The sequence below is a fragment of the Arvicanthis niloticus genome, chromosome 7, assembly GCF_011762505.2.
Source record: "Arvicanthis niloticus isolate mArvNil1 chromosome 7, mArvNil1.pat.X, whole genome shotgun sequence".
Classification (NCBI taxonomy): Eukaryota; Metazoa; Chordata; class Mammalia; order Rodentia; family Muridae; genus Arvicanthis; species Arvicanthis niloticus.
In genome coordinates this window covers 45,344,824-45,364,809 of record NC_047664.1, presented here as the reverse complement: position 1 = coordinate 45,364,809, position 19,986 = coordinate 45,344,824, and positions in this window count along the sequence as shown.

The following is a 19,986-nucleotide window of genomic DNA, read 5'->3' as shown; positions in this document are numbered from 1 at the left end:
AAACTGCCATGGAAAGGCTTCTTTGAAGAGTGTCAGTCAGTGCTTTCATGGGAAATTCTGATTGTGTTCCCTTCATTCCCAAATGGCTCGTACTTGGAAATAAATATATTTGATGAGTGTCCCTAGTAACTGTCTTCACAGCCTATAAATTTTTAGGAGATTATAAATTTAAGACAAATGAAATAAAGTTTTTATTTGATTTTTCTAAATTTGTTTCAATGTACACAATAGGGTACAAATTAAACTCAAAGTCATATGAAAAAATTTATTCATAATTTACACGATGATAAAGGACACAAACAGCTGAGCACAGAATGACAACACAGATCATAAACAGAAAACATCATGATAAACATAGTTATTAAACATTTTATAACAATGGACATTCATTTCTAGAATAGATTAAAAACTGGTTCAATTAGTATTGTTTAAAAATACAATCAAAGTAATTTTTAAAAATCTAAAAATAAAACACATTTTCATTTTCAATCAAGGGAGAACATCAGGGCACCAACATTCAAGTTAGAAATATTATCATTGAACGGGATTCATTAATATAACTGTATTATGAAATTACTGTTAAGATACTCTACTGTGAAAATGTCTATAAATATATTGAACAGCACAATGTCTGAGCACATGAGCTAATGACTTCAGAGACATGAGAAGAGATTTGAAGACTCAGATTACTAAATTATTACTTCTTTATGAGTGTCTGTTTATAATCTAATCACACCAAATTGCAGTCTTTCTGTTCCCTAAGGTGGTATAAGTTATTGCTTTCATTTGTTTTTCAGCAATTGTATGATACAAATGGTAAAAATGATGGAAAATAGGAAAAGAAGCCCTATAATCAATAATATTTAATCCATAGCTTTCTAAGGATTTCTGTGGCTTGTATCCATTTAAAAATATACTGATCAAATTATTTCTAAAAGAATGGTGACAAAAATTCAAATCAAAAGAAAATTTTAAAGGATTTTGTACTATGGACCACTATTTTAAGCCCCAATCAACGAATATATTTGAAAGAAAATTATGCTAAAAACAAAGTTAGGTCAAGTAAGAGGTAATTAATTATGCACTGTAGAAAAAAGAAATATAAAATATGTAACAACATATTTAAAGACGAGCAAAAGAGCTTGATGTATAATTTAAATTAGTTAATGTTACTTTTTATTATATAGTAAGAAACAATATCTCTTATCTTTCCACTTATGAAATAAAAATAAAAGCAACATTATTGATAATGATACAAAAGAATTCAGCCTCTTTGAAAAATTGATATTTTGTTATTTTTTTCTCAAAATTCAACAAAGTGTGTTATGTCTATAGAATGGAACATTATTTGGTCATATGAAAGATGACATATTATTCCATATTACAATGTATATAAATCTTGAAAACACCGTATTAAAATTTAGCTACAAAACCCTATATGTTATGAGATTCCATTTGTTAAGGGCCCAGAATGAACATGTCCATAAACTATTAAATATACTCTCTTGAGTATACAGAAGAAAGGCAATAGAATGGCTGTTAACAGGAATGGAGTTTTTTGGAGGAAGTGAAATGGCTGAGAATAGAGCTGATACCTATGTGGAGAGCATCATGTGGTACCTTGGAGTACCACATCAATGCAAGTGGAACCTTTTAAGACTGTCACTCACCTAGGACAGCAATACGATTCAATAGTAATCAGAGAAGAAGAGAGAGAAGGGAACGCATCCTCCACATTTTTCTGAGAATACGGACTCTTGGAAGCCTTTCATGCCTTATGATGTGATGTATAAGTACACGTAGGGAAAAAACGACATCCTTTGAGAGGCTTTGGGCAGTAAGTTAAATGACTGTCAACAGGTTGAAAATACAAGTGAATAGGAATAAGAGGTAAGGCATGCTTTGAGTTTGAAGAAGTCAATAATTACTCATCACTGTCAACGTAAGCTCCAGCTTGAGGGTAGTAATACACCTGCCAAAGGCCAGGTGTTCTGGCTTTCCTCATCTGTGACTTGTAAATGGGTGAAACCTGGATTCAATTTGTAACAACCAGAAAGCTTGCCTCCCAGAAGCTTCTAGTAGGTTCTCTTTCTGTCTTCTCTGGATGGCTTAATTTTACTGTATGTATGAATTCTTGAGAAATGGGGTTGAGAATAATCCAGTGTGGAACAGACATTGGGAGGTAGCATTTTGACAGAGGATTTTTTTGTTGAAACTCAAAAGCACAGTTTACTGGTTTTAGGTGTGTGTTTACTTATCTCCCTAACATTGGTCAAGATTAAACTTAATGTCTCCTTCACCTGGTGTCAAACTTGAATTTTCTAGAGTGAAGACAAAAGCTATTGTCATATGTTGAAGCCATTAAATTTACACATTGTCACATTCAAATATTTAAATGAAAATAAAATGGACAATCTTTCTGTTTATGATAAATGAATATGGGCTTTGTTTGTAAATTTGTTTTTCTACCCACTTGGTTGCTTTTCCTTTAAAATAAAAGTAATCACCCGTGTGTGGTGTGTGTGTGTGTGTGTGTGTGTGTGTGTGTGTGTGTGTACGAGTGTGAGCACGTGTGTGTACACAGGGGTGAATATGACATGTTTGTGGAAGTCAGAGGACAACTTTTCAGGTCAGTTGTCGCCTTCCTCTTTGCTAAGCCCTGTCTGTGCTGCTGGGCTTCATACTGCAGTCTAGTTGACCCGAAGGATTCTGGGTGATTTTCCTGTCTCTCTTTCCCATCATCAAATAGAAATGCTAGGATTACAGATGTGCACAAACATATCTGCCTTTCTACAGGTGTTAGGGATTGCATATGTTTTAGAGATTTCTATATGTGTCATGGTTTTGTGGTTAGTACTTTTGCTAACAAATACTTTTTCCTAAATATCTCTTTGAACCTGATGGTGTCATCAGTGGGTCCGCAATGAATACTCCCTCTCTCTGATTCTCTCAAGGTTATTGCAATAATGCCATACATTAGCTAAACTGTCTTTTGGAATAAACAGTTTTTCTATGAAAACTTTTCTCATTAAATGATTTTTTTCATAAAGAAGAAGATTCATCATTCAATACAAAAACATCCTAGAACATAGCTTGTTTTATCCATGGAACAATAGCTGTCATGTTCACATTAATAGCACTTATTGCTGCCAAGGGGTTTGTACTTGGCAGGCACTAGCTAAGCAGTTCCATGTACTTTCTTAGTTAAAAATCACAGTAACATAACCATAGCAGAACCATTATCATCTCCATCTTACAGATGAGAAAATCATAGCGCACACTATGAATTGCACAAAATTGCAAATTTGGGAAATGACAGAATTAAAATTTGACCTCAGGGCTGTCTGCTTTTTGCATCTAAGTTTTGACCCCATGTACTGTATCAACTCTAAGGTGAGATCTATCTTCTGGGAATGAAGGAATTGTTGCAACGCTTGCTGTTGTTAGGATAATTTTCTCAACTACTCTCTTAAAGCACAGACAGGCACACATGGACATTATGCCCATTCTGTAGCTGATGTGACCAATGTTGACAGGAAAAGCACTCTCCATAAAAATGTGTATTAGGGACAGAAAATAGTAAAACAACAGGATTGCTCAACTCTGCATTTCAGCTAAGATCCTCAGACTGAAGATCATCTGTGAAAAAGTTGCAAAGGCATTGTCACTACATTGGTGTTCCTATATTAGCCCATTTTCAATCTCAGAGATACACATGGGAGGTGAATGTTTTGTTAGGAAGGAGCTTGGTAATGAGAATTCAAAAGACGTTGTCCTAAAGTGGAGCACTATACCTAAATTAAAAATCAACTATTGTAAAACTCAACAACAAAAAAAATTGAGCAGTTCAGCAAATGTAGTTTGTGATACAGGGGTTAGAATATTAGGCAATGAAATCAAAGTATAATTTAGTAATATAGTATAGCAAAAACTGATGATGTTGTTGCTTAATAATCATAGCACGTTAAGAGGGGTCTACTGAGAATGTATGCACATGCAAGATTGGGAGTTTTCGAATTATATCTTTCCCTCTCTTCTCTTCTCCTTTCCTCTTTCTTCTGGTCTCTTTCCATTTCTTCTTCTTTCTAAATACTTGTAATAAAGTAGCTTAGTTAAGAGAAAGAAAGAAAGAAAGAAAGAAAGAAAGAAAGAAAGAAAGAAAGAAAGAAAGAAAGAGAGAAGCTTCAGGACAAAAAAGAGCAAAGGGAAAAGCATAGTATATTCTTTTTCTCCCTGTGTGTGTGTGTGTGTGTGTGTGTGTGTGTGTGTGTGTGTTTCATCTGTGACAAGAGGATAATAACACTTACCTCAAATGCATGGGAATTAAGTGGGATACAATGGTCAGTGCACCTCACAGCAGATAGACACCTGAGTGGATTTCTACATATGCTCCTTTTTTTGTTCCCACTGTGTCTCTTTTCTTCTTAATCTACTTTTGTTCTAAGAAAGGGGACCTTTTAGTCAATAATAAGAATTCCTAAAGCAATTTACTGATTGAAAAAAATCTGAAAGAAAAAAACCCCAAATCTATGTGGAGGTAAACAATCTTGCATTGTGATAGTCTTGATGAAGTCTCTGTGTGCGTGTGCATGTGCGTGTGCGTGTGCGTGTGCGTGTGTGTGTGTGTGGCTGTCTGTGTGCATGCAGATTCCATTTCAGTGGACAGTTCTGGACTCAGCCTGCTCCCTTTGAATAAAGCAACTGGAGAGTCCTTAAAGTATCAGCCAGTATCCACACGTTTATCTGAGAGCTTAGGTGGGAGCTAAGAAAATAAACACTGTGAATGTGTTTGGCTTTAGAATGGGAGGCACCGTGTACGTGTACCCCCTTTTCTACTTGTGGAGTCCCTGCTGACGCCTTACAGCCTGGGATATTAGCAGGCTTGAGCCTAGACCCGGAGTAGATGGGGAAGGTGTAGGGTGTTTGTACAGCTGAGAACAAGATGAAAAACCCCAGGTTCCCTCTCACACCCCATTAGACCCTGGAGTCCATGGAGTGTTGCACTCAACACATAAACACTCTGCTTAGGGAAGCCCCGGCTGGGGTGTGAGAGGGCGAGGCACAGTCTTCTACAGGAACAATGGCATCTCTGTGAGGAGGCAGGCATCCTCACTGGGAGCGCCTTGGTCTGGGACGCATTAATCATTGCTTCTACCTTGTGCATTTCAGTAAACCCCAAGGCCTTTAGGGATCAATAAAGAAACAACAGGTAAGGAGATACCTAATCAGAAAATAAACACTGAGGGCCATGGTTTCCACTCACTCTTTCCTTCTCAATAGAAGTAGACTGGGAGGAAAATGGAATTTGGAATAAGGCAGGCCCATCATGGCTGAGTTTGCCATCGTTGACAATTGATAAAGCTCCCTTACCTTCATACCTTTGCCCACTATGGCTCATTTGCCCAGAATATTCTTCAACCAGGCATACTGTCTTTTGGTAGATGGCTGCTTAGCTTTCTAGCATAAGAATTTTCTACATGCTTGCCTCAAAGGAGTTAATTTTTTATCTTGGATGCATGCTGAGTTATTTCCCTGCTCAGTGTTCCCATGCTGTGAGGAAACTAATTTTAAAGTGCTCTTCCTTCATTAGAATTCCTGTGTCTGCACTGGTCTCAAGTTTCTACATAGATAAACATGTGCTTCCACTGCTGAGATGATTTGAGCTGAAAGACAATGTTTCATTTATTTCCAGAGTCTTTTTTTTATTAGTAGATCTACCATTGTACTCATTTTGTTTTTAGTATTATATGTTAAGTGGCTCTATTTATACTAAAATAATAACTGCTCAATATTAATGGATGTGACTTTTCTCAGAAACAGAATCTTGGTCATGGTAACCAATGTACTTTAAGGTGATAACAGATAATGACAACTGAATCCAGTGATTGATTGTATACTTTTTCTTTTCAGTGCAGTAGATTTAACCTAGTATCTTGAATACTTGAATATGTGAGATAAGTGTTCTACACTGATATATATATATATATATATATATATATATATATATATATAATCTCCAGGCTATAAACTAGAGCATGTGTGGCTCCCAAAGGTAAATGATTTTAGAGGACATTTGGTTAAAACTGTAAGTTGGTCTTTAACAAAAAGTCTTCACATCATTTCATTACAGACACATCCTTGAATAGGATTGAGAGACTGAGAGACCATGGACACTTCTTGCTTTCTTTTTGTTTCCTGTCCATAATGTGACTCTTTCTTCTCTGCCCCATATTCTTCTGCTGTGATAACCCACTTCACATGGGACATAAACAATGGGAAAAATCATACATGGAGTAAAATCATTAAAGATATAAACAAAATGATCTTCTTTATTTAAAAGTTAAATATCTTATAGTTACAACTGTGGGATGGTGACTAACATAACTATGGCCTTGTAAGAGGGAAAAAAAAATTAAAGAAGAAACCTGCATGGGAGGAAGTCATGTTAGGGAAGGTGGAGGTAGAAACTAGAGAAGTGTAGTTACCAGCTAAGCAGCAGCCCCCAGGAACTGGAAAGAAGTAAGGGAGGGTCCTAAACCTTCTAGTGTACCATGGCTCTGCTAACATTCTCATATACTTCACTTCTAGAGTAGTGGTTCTCAACCTTCCTAATATTGTGACATAATTCGATACAGTTCCTCATGATGTGGTGACCCACAACCTTAAAATTATTTTGTTGCTACTTTATAACTGTAATTTGGCTACTGTTGTGAATCATTATGTAAATATCTTATATGCAGAATATCTAATATATGATCCAGTGAAAGGGCTATTTTTAACCTCCAAATGAATTTCAACTCATAGAGAACTGCTGTTCTAGACCTTGCAGGAATAATATATGTATCAAAAATTACAGCTGGGCCAATATTGGAAGTTCTGTGAATGGCTTTGCATTGTCTTAACTTGATGAACATTTTGACCTTTACTTTCTTTTTAAGTCTTTCCCTGATTTATAAAACTAGACTATGAGTTAATATTTCCCTTTGTAAAGGAGTCTTCCAAATAGCCAACATAACTGCTGGAGACTCCCATAGTTGAAGCAACAGCCGCAATGACTTTTGTATACACTAAAGAGTTCTCTTCTCTTGCCACAGCTATATCCCAGTGCATTAGAGTTTACTGTTGCTAACACCGTCTTCAGGCACAAAAAGACAGGGCATGTTCTTATATTAAAATCACTAATGTAATGTAATCTAGGAAAGGAGTAAATTTCCAAACTCTATGGACACACTTGTCTTAGAGTGTCATGTTGCCTAATGTTTCTCTCCTATCTTGGCTTCCAGTAGATCATCTTTTCTTAGGACCGAACTAACTTAATTTCTTTCTTTCTTTCTTTCTTTCTTTCTTTCTTTCTTTCTTTCTTTCTTTCTTTCTTTCTTTCTTCTATCTCTCTTTCTCTCCCCCTCTGTCTCTGTCTCTCTCTGTATCTCTCTCTCTCTCTCTCTCTCTTCTTTCTTTCTTTCTTTCTTTCTTTCTTTCTTTCTTTCTTCTATCTCTCTTTCTCTCCCCCTCTGTCTCTGTCTCTCTCTGTATCTCTCTCTCTCTCTTCTTTCTTTCTTTCTTTCTTTCTTTCTTTCTTTCTTCTATCTCTCTTTCTCTCCCCCTCTGTCTCTGTCTCTGTCTCTCTCTCTCTCTCTCTCTCTCTCTCTCTCTCTCTCTCTCTCTCTCTTCTTTCTTTCTTTCTTTCTTTCTTTCTTTCTTTCTTTCTTTCTTTTAAACTACAAAGTTTATTTTCCTCCTGGTCCACCCTCCAACTGTTTCACATCCTACACCTCCTCATCTTCCTGTCTCCACGATGATGTCCCCCCTCCACTCCCACCCCACCAGACCTCTAAACTTCCTGGGGCCTCCAGCCTCTTGAGGAGGTTTAGGTGCGTCATCACTGATTGAGCACAGATTCGGCAGTCTTCTGCTATATATGTGTTGGGAGCCTCATATCAGCTGGTTTATGCTGCCTGGTTGGTGGTCCAGTGTTTGAGCGATCTCAGGGGTCCAGGTTAATTGAGACTGCTGGTCCTTTTACAGGGTCATCCTCCTCCTCAGCTTCTTCCAGCTTTTTCCTAATTCAACCACAGGTGTTAGTAGCTTCTGTTCATTGGTTGAGTGCAAATATCTGCATCTGACTTTTTCAGCTGCTTGTTGAGTCTTTTGGAGAGCAGTCATGGTAGGTCTCTTTTTGTTAGCACTCCATAGCCTCAGTAATAGTATCAGGCCTTGGGACCTCCCCTTTGATCTTGATCCCACTTTGGGCCTGTCACTGGACCTTCTTTCCCTCAGGCTCCTCTCTATTTTCATCCCTGCAGTTCTTTCAGACAGGAACAATTATGGGTCAGAATCTTGACTGTGGGATGGCAAGCCCCTCCCTCTCCTGATATCCTGTCTTCCTGTTGGAGGTGGGCTCTGTAACTTCACTCTCCCTACTGATGGGCATTTCATCTAGGGTCCCTCCCTTTGAGTCTTAAGAGTCTCTCACCTCCCAGGTCTCTAGTGCATTATGGAGGATCCCCCCCCCACTTCCTACCTCCTGAGGTTACCTATTTCCATTCTTTCTCTTGGCCCTCAGGGCTTCAGTCCTTTTCTCTCACCCAATACCAGATCAGGTGCTTCTCTCACCCCCTGAGCCCCTGTCCAATTCCTTCCCTAGTCCATCCCTCCCTCTTCACTTGTGATTGTTTTCTTCTCCCTCCCAAGTGTGACTGAGGTGTCCTCACTTGGTCCCTTCAGCTTATTGACCTTTTTGAGCTCAGTGGACTGTATCTTGGGTATTCTGTATTTTTTTATTGGCTTATATCCACTTATTAGTGAGTATATACCATGTATGTCCTTTTGGGGCTGAGTTACCTCACTCAGGATGATATTTTCTAGTTCCATCTATTTGCCCACAAAATTCAGGATGTTCTCATTCTTAATAGCTGAGTAGTATTTCATTATGTAGATGAATCACATTTTCTGTATCCATTCTTCTGTCATGGGACATTTGGGTTGTTTCCAGCTTCTGGCTCTTACAAACTATGAACATAGTAGAACATGTGCCCCTGTGACATGGTCGGCCATCTTTTGAGTATTTTCTCAAGAGTGGTATTGCTGGGTCTTCAGGAAGATCTATTTCCAATTTTCTGAGGAACCTCTGGATTGATTTCTGGAGTGGTTGTGAATGGCACCTCATGAAACTGGAAGCTTCTCTAAGGCAAAAGACATAACCAATAAGACAAATTGGCAACCTACAGATTGGGAAAATATGTTTACTAACTCCACATCCAATAGAGGGCTAATATCCACAATTTATAAAAAACTCAAGAAGCTGACCACCAAAAAACCAAACAACCCAATCAAAAAATGGGATATACAACTAAACCCAGAATTCATGACAGTGGAATTTTGAATGACTGAAAAACTCCTAAAGAAATGTTTAAAGTCCTTAGTGATCAGAGAAATGCAAATCAAAACAATCCTGAGATTCAAAACTCTTATTTCTAGTCTGATTTTTCTTGGGCATTTTCTGGATTGTTATGCTTTTTTTCTGGACTTATACTTTTGGATGACAGAAATCTAACTGTTTTCTTTTCTTTTTAAAAACCAGATATACTTTTCTTAACTCAGTTCATCTTACCTGATAATTGTATAACTATTTATTTTTTGACAAATCGCATAACTGGACTATTGATCCAACTTTTTAACTTTGTCAGAACTGAAGAGCAGCTAGAAAGATAGATTAAATATCTCATCTCCCTGGAATGGTCAAAATCAAAATGTTCCATACTTTATTACTGCAGACTGTCATTTTAGCATGCCACTATAAGGCAATGACACCACCATGCAGTAGCAACCCACGCCATAATTGTGGACATCATGTTGGATCGTTCATTTTGTCATCCTATGAATAATCAATAGTGGAGCTCCAAGAATTCCCCCTTCTTAACTCCACTGAATTGTTATCTCCTTGTTCCACCTTAATTCATCACTTCTCATCTTTTTTTTTTTTTTTCTGAAATATATTCCTTTCTAGTCAGGTTGGTACCACACTGCTTCCAACACACTCATTTGTCTATTGCAGCCAGAACAAATTTTGATAAAGGAAGACCAGTTTAACATGTTTTCCAGAATAATAAATAGTTCAGGACTTAGCTACCATAACATGTCCTTCTGTTCATTTTCTCTTCTCTACCACCCTGTGACTTTCCTTCTAACCATGTACATTATGATTCAAATACATCTAGTTCTTCTAGTTTCCCAATGATAATATGCCTTTATGTATACATGTATGTATGTATGTATGTATGTACTCATTTTACATCCCAATAATAGCCCCCATACCTCGTTTTTCCCTGTCCCACCCTCACATAACCCTACTCCAATTTCCCCCTTTTCTTCTCCTCAGAGAAGGAAGACCCCCCCCCCCATGGGTATCTATCTGCCCCGGCATATCAAGTCTCCATAAGCCTAAATACATCCTTTCCCACTGAGGTCAGACAAAGCAACCCAGTTAGAGAAAGGGGATCCAAAGGCAGGCAATAGAGTCAGAGACAGCCTCTGCTACAATTCTTAGGGGACCCACATGATGACCAAGAGAAACATCTGCTACAAAACAGTAGGAAGGCTATGTCCAGCCCATGAACACCCTTTCATTGGTGGCTTAATCTCTCAGACATCCTTGGGTCTAGGTTGACACTGAAATTATTCTTTTGGTGCCCTTGACACCTCAGGCTATCTCAATTCTTCCTCCAAGTCTTCCATAAGTCACCCCAAGATCTGCTTAATGTTTGGCATCTGTGGGTTTCTGCATTTGTTTCCATCAGCTGCTGGATGCAGTCTCTTAGAAGACAGTTATGCTGTGTTTTTCTCTGCTAGCACAGCAGAGTATCATTAATAGTATCAGGATTGGCTTTCTCCCATGGGATGGGTCTCAAGTTGGGCTAGTCATTGGTTAGTTGTTCCCCCAGTCTCCGTCCTAGCTTTATTCCTGTAAATCTTGTAAGCATAACAAATTTTGGTTAAAAGGATTTGTAGGTGGGTTAGTGTCCCCCTTCTTCCACTGGAAGTCCTGCCTGGCTATAGGAAGTAGCCATTTCACTCTCTATATCCACAGCTGCTAGGAGTCTCAGAAAGAATCATTCCAATAAACTCCTGGGAGCCTCCCCTGTCTCAGGTCTCTGACTTGTCCAAGAGATTCCACCCTCTATAGCTGATTTCTGTTTTCCTTCCCAAAACTTTTCACACCTTCCCACTCATCCCCACCCCAGTTCTCCTCCTCACCCAGTTCCTTCTCTGTTTCACTTCTGCCTTCAATGTCTAGTTTATATTCCATTCTGAGTGAGATTCAAGCCTCCTACCTTGGGTCCTCTCTTTTACTTAGCTCCTTTAGATAACATAGTTAGTTATCCTTTACTTTATGGCTAATGTCCACTTATAAGTGAGTACATACCATGTATGTCATTCTGGGTTTGGGTTATTTTACTCAGGATGGTATTCTCTTTTTTTTCCATTGTATAAAGCCCATGTGTACTTTTAATGATAATTTTGTTAAAACTTTTAGAGCACATCAAGAATTATTATTACAGAGAGTAAAATTCACATTTCAGAAAATGAAACAACTTTATCTCTATGATGTAACAAAGAGAATGCATTTTCTGAGAAAATAGTACATTGTTATGTGCTGAATGATATGAAGATTCCATATGTCCGTGCAATATAATAGATCTTCTAATTTAAGAGCACAAAAATCCAGACAAACACAACAGAAGAGTATGACCTTACAGCTTTGACAGCTTTCTTTGGAAACTCACTCTACTCTTTGGCTTGTATGAAGAGATTACAAAGCACCTTGTGGTCATATCCACCACCCACTCAGCTGTCTCTCTTTCAAGTGCATAGTCAGAAGACTAGAGGAAAGCTTCTCAGCATAGCCCTGAAGAGCAACCTCTGCTAAAGCAGCTCTGACTTCTTTAGCCTAGCTGTTTCTACAAGAACCCTTGGACTCAGAGCAAATGCGGATGGGAAATGTGCTCATCTACAGCTGTGGTGTGTAGTCCCCTAGGGTAACGTTGCTAGACACTGGATCCTCAGGGTTTTAACCCTCCCTAGGATGGTATTCTCTAGTACCATCCATTTGCCTGTAAATTTCGTGATGTTCTTGTTTTTGATAGCTGAATAATATTTCATTGTGTAGCTGTACCATTTTTCTTATCTGTTCTTTGGATGAGTGACATATTGTTTGTTTCTAGTTTCTGGAAATTACAAATAAGGCTGCTATGAACATAGTTGAGCAAGTGTTCTTGTGATATGGTGGAACATCTTTTGGTTATATGTCTAGGAATGACATAGCTGAATCTTGAGGTAGACTTGTGGTAGATCGTATTCCCACAATTTTCTGAGAAACCACAAAATTGATTTCCAAAGTGGTTGTATTAGTTTGCACTCTCAACAGCAATGCAAAGGTGTTTCTTTTGTTACACATCCTCCCCAGCATATGCTGTCACTTGAGTTTTTGATCTTAGCCATTCTGACATGTGTAAGATGGAATCTCAGAGTTGTGTTGATTTCCATTTGCTCATAAATAAGGACTTTAAAATTTTCTCTAAGAGCTTCTTAGCCATTAGAGAGTCCTGTGTTGAGGATTCTATTTTTAGCTCTATACCCCATTTTAAACTGGGTTATTTGGTTGGTTGATACCTAATTTCTTTAGTTCTTTATATATTTTGGATATTAGTCCTCTGTCAGATGTAGGGTTTGTGAAGATCTTTTCCCATTCTTTAGACTCTTTTTTTTCTTTTTATTTATTTATTTATTTATTTATTTATTTATTTATTTATTTGGTTTTTCTAGACCAAATCAAATACAGAGGGTTTCTCTGTATAGCTCTGGCTATCCTGGAACTCATTCTGTAGAGCAGGCTGGCCTCGAACTCAGAAATCTGCCTGCCTCTGCCTCCCAAATGCTGGGATTAAAGGCGTGTGCCACCACCGCCCGGCCATTCTTTAGACTCTTGTTTTGTCCTATTGATGATGTTCTTAGGTTTGAAGAAACTTTCTAATTTTAAAAAGTCCCATTTATTAACTATTGATCTAGTGCCTGAACTATTGGCAGTGTTCAGTCACTCTACCACAGAGTAGGCAGATTAAGTGATAAGAAAACTTGACTGTGTATTAGTAAGGCCTAGCTTTTGAGTCACAGAATATACAAATGCTGAATAAGCCAAGAACATCAAAGAGATTGGGCTTCTTACCTCTGGACCTTCACCTGCACAGACTGAGAGTTCACAACTGGAATTGAAATTTGTAAGCTTGACTTTTGAAATAATGAACTATAATAGTTAGCCTATCTTGCTTTTCTACTCATTTGTGAGTCAAACTAGAAGTGTCCTTAAGCCTAAACACTTACCAGTCAGGGGCATCACTACATAAATTAACACTATAAGAAAACTGGAGAGAAACTCAAAGCTTCTTTCAAGTCCCAAAGCGTTCTATATAAAGAATGTGTGTGTGTGTGTGTGTGTGTGTGTGTGTGTGTATACCTCAGTGCTAATCTGGTAAGTAAATTGACCCAGTAAAAAGACAGTATTAAAAGCTCAGGATGTGGTGTCAGCTAGAATTTCTTTAGTGGGGCCAAGTCCCCTGCATTATCCTGGTTGGGGTTCCAAAAATATCCCATTGCTCAAATTTAAAATAAATAGATTCTTAAGCTCTGTTGTTTTAGACAACACTGTGAGAGGGTCAGGATGAGTAGCTGAGATGGCCAGGGACACTTCTCCAGTGAACATTTCATCAGTGTAAACCAAAGGTTGGGGATAGCCTGGGCACATACCTCACCTTCTACCCTGCAAATCCAGTTGATATTGTATGTAAGTCTCGTCCTGTACCCACTTTTTTTAGGAATAAAAGTGCAGAGTTTGCCAGATAGATCATCTTTATACTGACAAAGTTGGAGTCTGAGAGGTTTAAATGAATGGATAATACTGAACTAGCACTAAAAGACTAAAAGCTGATTTAGATCAAGGCCTTAGGAAGGAGCTTGGGAAAACCCAAAACATATCTGACAGCAAAGGCTAAACATGTAAGCCCATTGAATACAGGAAAGCACAGTGCAGATTTCAGTATTCTTTGTACACATAGAAAATTACTGAAGAAATTGGAGATCAGGAATCCAATGTTTACACCAGAATTCTGCTTTTATTCCTATAAAATAAGAAAATCTAAATTCTCAAATGAGCCTTTGAGGCCTGAGTGGATCAATTCTGCCCCATTTAGTGTATCTCTATCCTGAAGGCTAAATTCCTTCTACCAGTTTCTTCCTACTCCTTTGAATAGCCATTGGTTATGCTCTACCATAGAGGCTCTGGTGAGCATCCATGCTTTCTCATTTTGAGCTTCAATTCCAAATATGTAGCTACCCCAGATTTTTTAAATTTACCACCTTCCTTCTTTTTCTGATCCCATATATATCATTTTTTGAGTTGTTGTGTGCTTCTTATAGTAGCTTAGATGAGAAAACCGTGGTAGACAGAAAGAGAAAATGCATCTTCTTCAGTCTTACATATACTGCTATAATTATGGGCTTATGCTTGCTTATCTACAGGAACTAGGAGCAATATGTCTTTAGTTCTTTATCACAGCATTCTCAGTTGATTGCTGTGCAACTACCCCCAAGTTTCTTAACCTGTTCTTATCTCTCTTTCTTTCATGTCCTTTTAACCAGCGCTTTCTGTCTAGTATTCAGTCCTATATGAGTCACCTAGCTGTTGTTAATGCTTCTCAAATCTTCCTCAGAAATTCTTGTCATGTTGTTACATCATAAAAAGAGGTCTAGTCTCTTCCCTCTGTGTATCTGCATGTGAGCCTTGGCTAATTGTATTCATTAAGTAGATCTGGAAGCTGACTAAAATTTCTAGGAAGGAAGAAGAAAAGGCATGGCCAAAACCTATACAATAGGGTTACGGAAAGGGAAGAGGACCATTTAGAGTGGGAACAAACACGAAGAGTGTAGATTTTAGTTTGTCATATGTAACTGGAAAAGGGGTAGTCCAGTAGATGTATACTAACTTTAGAAAACTAGAGAATACAGTAGCTTCTGTGCTAAATAAACTAGAAAGCTAAAATGTAAGCTCATAGAACAGAGGAAATCACAGTCCAAGTTTTTGTATTCTTTGTATACATAGAAAATTGCTTAATAGATTGGAGACCAAGAACCCTGCATTTATACCAGGAATCACTTTTCTTCCTATAAAATAAGAAAATTTGAGGATACGGTCTTCTTAGACCCACTGAACTTCAGGTCTGTATGTGGCAATAAGTAAATATTACTGAATGAAGTTATGGGAAATACTCTCCTAGTGCTTGTAGATAAAATATCTCTGAGAGTTCTGAAACAGGTTCCTTAATGAGAAGAGATGTATTTGAGCAGCCATGGAGTCAAATGTCTGGCTCCAAAGAGCAAGTTACTAATGTTCTCTGACCTGGGGCTCCACTCTGCCAAGTAAATAACAAAGATGCTATATAAGCAGGAGGCAGTTCTCATGGTGAACATGAAAGCCCAGGAGCTGTACTCTACCACATTATGGGCAGTTTATGGAGCACATCAGATCATAATATGAGACAAATTGGCACTGGGGATTCCAGTGGCTGCAAGCCAAGTGGACCACCAAAGTAAGAGAAATAAAGGGGTTGCCAGAAGGATAACTCTCCTCAGCTCAGCATACAGACTCTACTTCTACAAAGTATTCCTTTAGCTTGATTCCTATGCCATGGTCCATGACAATTTCCAACTGTTAAAGACATACTGACATTCTTTCTTTCCTTTTTTATTTATTATATATATTTATTATTTTATTATATTATATTATATGTATATTATTATATTTATATATTATATTTCTTCATTTGTTATATATATACATATGCATATACACGTATGCATGCACACACACACACATATATATATATATATATATATATATATTTGCCAAAGGTAAATGTTAGGCAATATCATAGGCACAGGGGTGAAGGTGGTGAAGGAAACCCTGCATGGTTTCTGAACAAATGAAGCATAGAGTCAAATACAGAAGAGGAAGGTAATACACTATGAGAGCACTAGCTAGAGGAACTAACCTTCTTATGAGGTGCCTCCTTGACCTCAAACCAAAGCCCAAATCAACATGAGTTTAGTTACAGGGATGTATAGGCCTAAAAACAAAATGCATGATGAACACAGAATACAATTATGAGGAGAAAGACTATGCCTGTATAGGGATATTCATGCACAAGATTAAAGGCCAGAGAGATAACAACTTTTTATGCTGCAAGAAAAGAAGAGAAACAGACCACTAAAACCTTGTCAGAAGTTCATTTTTCTGTGCTATAATAAAATACCTAAGGCTGGGTAAATTTCTAAAGAGGTTTGTTTGTGATGTTATAGTGTTAATGGCACATTTAAGGAAAAAAGGAAGACAGAGTCAGAATGCAGGCCCCACCTCCTGAATGCCACTCAATGATGACCGAGTTTCTAGTACATAAATCCTTGGGAAATGAACCACATATGAAATATGCAATCTTCCCTTGACCCTATGACTTACAACTTCCAAGAGACATAACTAGTCATGTAAATTCTAACAGCCCAAAGCCATGCCAGCACAGTCATGAGTCCCAGCCCAAAGCCTTCTCTGAAATTTAGATATCTCTGACTGTGATTTATTTCTAGGATACTATAGAATCATAGAGGAGGAGTAAATACTAATATTTAAAACTGAGAATATAAAGGTAAAAAGCAATCATACAGAGCTTAAAACAAGACCAAAAGCTAGCCAAGCAGGCATTGATTAAACCTTAAAGATCGATGGCAAATTTTGAGAAAAAGTGGATGCCCCAAGACCCAGGGAACCTCGCTCTATAGGTTTGCTCTTTATGTCCTTCTGTTTGTTTATAATAAAAATATAAATTCGTCTCTCCTCTTCCATTTCTTGATTTTAACCCCCACCCATAGCCCCTCGCTTCAGTCTCTTCCATGTCCTCACCTTCTTTCTCTCAAATTCAAATATGTATATGATGTATATGTATGATTTCAAAAGTGAAAGAATGCCATTAGATAACCAATTAAGAGGCTTTTCCTTGGAGAATGGTAAATATCGCCCTCTCAGCGGTAGTTGTCAGTTTCCTGTAGTTTTCTTTTGGGGGGAAGCATTAGATGTCTACTATTCATGTTATCATGTCTATTGACTTCGTCATTGTTTATTTATTGCTTAGGCAGCCATATTTTTGTAGCTTCCCTGTTGTTTTTAGGACACAGGATCACACAGCAAACATCCTGGTCTTCTGTTTCTTACAATCTCTCCATAGCCTCTTCTGTATTGTTCCCTGAGCCTTCAGTGCAGGAGTTATATTACAGATGTATCTATTCACTGAGTATGAGGACCTCAAATTCAGTTGTTCAACTGAGTTTTGGCCACTTGTGGTGCAAAGAGAAACTTCTTTGAGGAGGCAAAACAACATTTATCTGTGGGTATATGTGTAAATGTTAGAATGCAGTTAAGAATTGAGCTGTTCTAGTAAACTGGTGATACTAGGTTCTTCTGTAAGACCTATGGCATCATTAGCCCCAGATAATTAGGTAGGTTTTCAGTACCAGGCATGGTATTCATTCTATCTAATGGGCACACAAGGGAGTTGTTGGTTGGTTGTGATGAATTCCACTCTTGGTACCTTTAAAACTATTGTGCTGTGCTTGACATTGTTATGATTCATAGGTATCAGAGTTGGGTAAAAAAATTAATTAATTAATAATTAATTTTCTCATTTCATTGTTTGCTTAGCACCTTTTGGTCAAATGAAATCTAGTCCTGAAATAGGAGAATAGAATAGAAAACCCCTATCCCACCATTCTTTCTTTTTGCTTTTATACAATTTTTTAAAAATGTAATCAAGGGCTTTATAAGTTTGGTAATGTTCAATAACAAGATGCTCATACAATCAGAAGTGTACCTCAATACCCAACCTAGATACATCAACTGTCTTTGACTGGCAGAAACAGGGGAACATCCACCTTCAGGTTCTTCTCTGTCTCTGTCTCTCTCTCTTTCTTTTCTCTCTCTCTCTCTCTCTCTCTCTCTCTCTCTCTCTCTCTCTCTCTCTCTTCTAGCTCCTCCTCTCCTATTCCTCCTCTCTTTACTCTTCCTCTTCTTCTCCTTACTCCTCCCACCTTAGCTTCTTCTACATATCACCCTACCTGTTAAAATAAAACTTTTCTCTCAAAATACAATTAGAGCATAACTATACCAATTTGTGTCAGTAAGGTGCAAGATAGACCCAATACCCAGTCCATCATTTGTTGAGTAAACAGAACCTCTGTCATTTCTCCTAACCAGAAGACTTAGTTCTGAGCCTGGCTTTTTTGTTGGCTTTAGAATAAATGTCAGCTGAAAACCATCCTCTCAAATCTTTTCTCTCAAAGTAAATAGCCAGGATTGGCTGTGAGACTATAAGTCTTCAACCCCGTCAGAAATCCAGAATGACTGAGTTAACTGAAATTATGGGAAGCACAAAGCATAGCTTCTAAAACTTAGCCAATTTATAGCGACCACTGAACACCTGGATAGTCCCTATACTACAAACCATTGGGGCATCTGATCTTCAGCCTTCTGGCCCAGGATCATCTGACAGACCTTAGTGCTGCAGAATTATTAAGGGCTGATTACTCTGTCTTGGCAGATATAATCATTTGACTATTATGCAAGTATGTCCTTTTCTGGACAGTGATTTATCTGTAGATGGAAAGAGGCAATTCTTGCATAGTGGCTAACTCACCACAACTGGAGTAACTCCAAAGATGCTCAATTTCTTCTTAGAATCCATGACAGAAAGCTGTCAGGAACAGACAGGTCTCTAATCAAAATGAACATTAATACAGAAATGTTTGTAACGTCAATTCTGTGGATTTCTGATGTTTTGAAAACCAACTATTTATGTAAGGCAATCTGGACTGTTGTCTGTTAACTCTTCTCAGCTATTTCTAAATAAAATATAGAAAACACCCTAACAATAAACTCAGAACCATGAATTTTCTATAGGCCCTAAACTAACAGGCTAACCATCTCAAATCAGTTAAAAAAGTTAAAGGACTGGGTCTAAGCTTTGGATTCCTTAATGTGTTATGTAGGCACAATGCCTATGAGAGTAACAATATTAATCTCACATTTATATCAATAAGAAGCTCATAGCAATGCAAACCTTAAATTTGAAATCAAAGTAAATTTTGTACCATTTAAGAAATAATAACTTCATCTTAATAACAATTATACAGATTTCTACCAGTAAGTTATGGCTATGCAATAAATCTTAGCTATTCCTCCCTGTTCCAACAAAACCACTACTTTCCCCTAGAAAGGCAGCCCAATATTAATCACCTCAGTCCCTAAGCCCAGAGAATAGGCATGCCGACTCTTCATTAACTTCTTCAAGCTGATTATGGGCATTGAGATATTAGAAGAGGGGCAGGGGGAAGAGTAAATTGATAAACCTCTGACACTGTGTCTTCACTGCATTCAGCTGGAATTCCAGGACATCAGAGATTCAAGCAGGTCTGCTCAGCTTGCCTGATGAGTAGATACACCAAGGCTGTGTATTCTGCAATATACAATTCTCAAAACAAATTTTAGTAACAAGATAATGTTTTGTTTGAATTCTGGAATCTAGTCTTCTGGCAACCTGCCTCTGTCATGTCTAATTCACATAATTCTGGAAGTTTCTATGAGGGTGTGTCCCCACCATCCTCCCATTCCCACCTTATTGCTCTTGAATTCCCCAACACTAGGGAATCTAAACTTTCAGACACCAAGTCCCTCCACTTCCACTGATGCCTATCCACTTACCCTATCCCCCCTCTTCCTATTACTATGAGGGTGTGCTCCCCCATCCTCCCATTCATTCCTGCCTCTCTGCTCTTATAATTCCCCAAAACTAGAGAATCCAAATTTTCAGGTATCAAGGCCATCTACTATCAATG